Source organism: Chiloscyllium punctatum, chromosome 35 (genome assembly GCF_047496795.1).
Source record: "Chiloscyllium punctatum isolate Juve2018m chromosome 35, sChiPun1.3, whole genome shotgun sequence".
NCBI lineage: Eukaryota > Metazoa > Chordata > Chondrichthyes > Orectolobiformes > Hemiscylliidae > Chiloscyllium > Chiloscyllium punctatum.
Genome location: NC_092773.1, coordinates 34,502,304 through 34,505,641, shown reverse-complemented (window position 1 = coordinate 34,505,641; position 3,338 = coordinate 34,502,304).

Genomic DNA, 3,338 nt, shown 5'->3' with positions numbered 1-3,338 from the left:
CCTCGAACCAGGATCACAATAACAGCAATGTTTGCTGGAGAACAGATAGGAAGAGAGAAAAGGAGATGTTGTAATGACACATATCTGTATGCATTAAGGTGAAAGAGGAAGTGATAACAGTGAAAAAATGAAACATGGAGACATGGAAATTGGGACAGCAATTGGTCATTCAATGCTTCAAGCCAGTTCTATCAACCAATCAGAACATATTTCCATTTTTAATGCATGTCTTCGATCTATTTTTCGTTAGGTACTCTTATCTATTTCGTCTTCTACGTTAAATGGAGAATACATAGAACATAGAACATAGAACAATACAGCACAGAACAGGCCCTTCGGCCCACGATGTTGTGCCGAACTTCTATCCTAGATTAAGAACCCATCCATGTACCTATCCAAATGCCGTTTAAAGGTCGCCAATGAATCTGACTCTACCACTCCCTCGGGCAGCGCATTCCATGCCCCCACCACTCTCTGGGTAAAGAACCCACCCCTGACATCTCCCCTATACCTTCCACCCTTCGCCTTAAATTTATGTCCCCTTGTAACACTCTGTTGTACCCGGGGAAAAAGTTTCTGACTGTCTACTCTATCTATTCCTCTGATCATCTTATAAACCTCTATCAAGTCACCCCTCATCCTTCGCCGTTCCAACGAGAAAAGGCCGAGAACTCTCAACCTATCCTCGTACGACCTACTCTCCATTCCAGGCAACATCCTGGTAAATCTTCTCTGCACCCTCTCCAAAGCTTCCACATCTTTCCTAAAGTGAGGCGACCAGAACTGCACACAGTACTCCAAATGTGGCCTAACCAAAGTCCTGTACAGCTGCAACATCACCTCACGACTCTTGAATTCAATCCCTCTGCTAATGAACGATAATACTCCATAGGCCTTCTTACAAACTCTATCCACCTGAGTGGCAACCTTCAAAGATCTATGTACATAGACCCCAAGATCCCTCTGTTCCTCCTCCTGACCAAGAACCCTACCATTAACCCTGTATTCCGCATTCTTATTTGTTCTTCCAAAATGGACAACTTCACACTTGGCAGGGTTGAACTCCATCTGCCACTCCTCAGCCCAGCTCTGCATCATATCTAAGTCCCTCTGCAGCCGACAACAGCCCTCCTCACTGTCCACAACTCCACCTATCTTTGTATCATCTGCAAATTTACTGACCCACCCTTCGACTCCCTCATCTAAGTCATTAATAAAAATTACAAACAGCAGAGGACCCAGAACGGATCCCTGCGGAACTCCACTTGTAACTGGACTCCATGCTGAATATTTACCATCTACCACCACTCTCTGACTTCGACCGGTTAGCCAGTTTTCTATCCAATTGGCCAAATTTCCCTCTATCCCATGCCTCCTGACTTTCCGCATAAGCCTACCATGGGGAACCTTATCAAATGCCTTACTCAAATCCATGTACACTACATCCACTGCTCTACCCTCATCCACATGCCTGGTCACCTCCTCGAAGAATTCAATAAGACTTGTAAGGCAAGACCTACCCTTCACAAATCCGTGTTGTCTGACCCTAATCAAGCAGTGTCTTTCCAGATACTCGTAAATCCTATCCCTCAGTACCCTTTCCATTACTTTGCCGACCACAGAAGTAAGACTAACTGGCCTGTAATTCCCGGGGTTATCCCTATTCCCTTTTTTGAACAGGGGCACAACATTCGCTACTCTCCAGTCCCCTGGTACCACCCCAGTTGCTAGTGAAGACGAGAAGATCATTGCCAACGGTACTGCAATTTCCTCTCTTGCTTCCCACATAATCCGAGGATATATCCCGTCAGGCCCGGGGGACTTGTCTCTCCTCAAGTTGTTCAAAATGTCCAACACATCTTCCTTCCTAACAGGTATCTCTTCTAGCTTATCAGTCCGTTTCACACTCTCCTCTTCAACAATACGGTCCCTCTCGTTCGTAAATACTGAAGAGAAGTACTTGTTCAAGACCTCTCCTATCTCTTCCGACTCAATACACAGTCTCCCACCACTGTCCTTGATCGGACCTACCCTCGTTCTCGTCATTCTCAGGTTTCTCACATACGCATAGAATGCCTTGGGGTTATCCTTGATCCTATCCGCCAGGGATTTTTCATGCCCTCTCTTAGCTCTCCTAATCCCTTTCTTCAGGTCCCTTCTGGCTATCCTGTATCCCTCCACTGCTCTGTCTGAACCTTGTTTCCTCAACCTTATGTAAGCCTCCTTCTTCCTCTTTACTAGACATTCAACCTCCCTCGTCAACCAAGGCTCCCTCACACGACCATTTCTTTCCTGCCTGATAGGTACATACATATCAAGGACACGTCGTATCTGCTCCTTGAAAAAGTCCCACATTTCCACCACATCCTTCCCTGACAGCCTATGCTCCCAACGTATGCTCCTCAAATCCTGTCTTACAGCATCGTAATTTCCCTTCCCCCAATTGTAAAAACTTCCTTGTTGTGCGCACCTATCTCTGTCCATAACCAAGGTGAAAGTCACAGAATTGTGGTCGCCATCACCAAAATGTTCACCCACTAACAAGCCCACCACTTGTCCCGGTTCGTTACCGAGTACCAAATCCAATATGGCCTCCCCTCTGGTTGGACAATCTACATACTGCGTTAGAAAAGCTTCCTGGACACACTGCACAAACACCGCCCCATCCAATCTACTTGATCTAAAGAGCTTCCAATCAATATTTGAGAAGTTGAAGTCGCCCATGACTACGACCCTGTGGCTTCTGCACCTTTCCAAAATCTGTTTCCCAATCTGTTTCTCCACATCTCTGCTGCTATTGGGGGGCCTATAATAAACACCCAACAAGGTGAATGCACCTTTCCTATTTCTGACTTCAGCCCATACTACCTCCAAAGGCAGATCCCACTCAAACTTCCTTTCTGCAGCCTTTATACCATTTCTAATTAGCAATGCCAACCCCCCTCCTTTTTCACCAACCTCCCTAATCTTACTGAAACATCTGTAAACAGGAACCTCCAACAGCCATTCCTGTCCCTCATCTATCCATGTTTCCGTGATGGCCACAACATCGTAGTCCCAGGTACCGATCCACGCCTTAAGTTCGCCCACCTTATTTCTGATACTCCTTGCATTGAAGTATACGCACTTGAGCCCATCTCTGTGTCTGCAAGTAGTCCCTGTCAGTGCTACCTTCTCCACAGCCTCCCTACAGTCTTGGACATCCTGACACACAAATTAGTACAGCAGTGTACAGGCACTTCGGCCCTCGATGTTGTGCTGAATGATATGCTACGCTGAGATCAAACTATCTTTCATGCGCTTAATTTTACTGTCAGCTATGTGTAGATTTAAGAGTC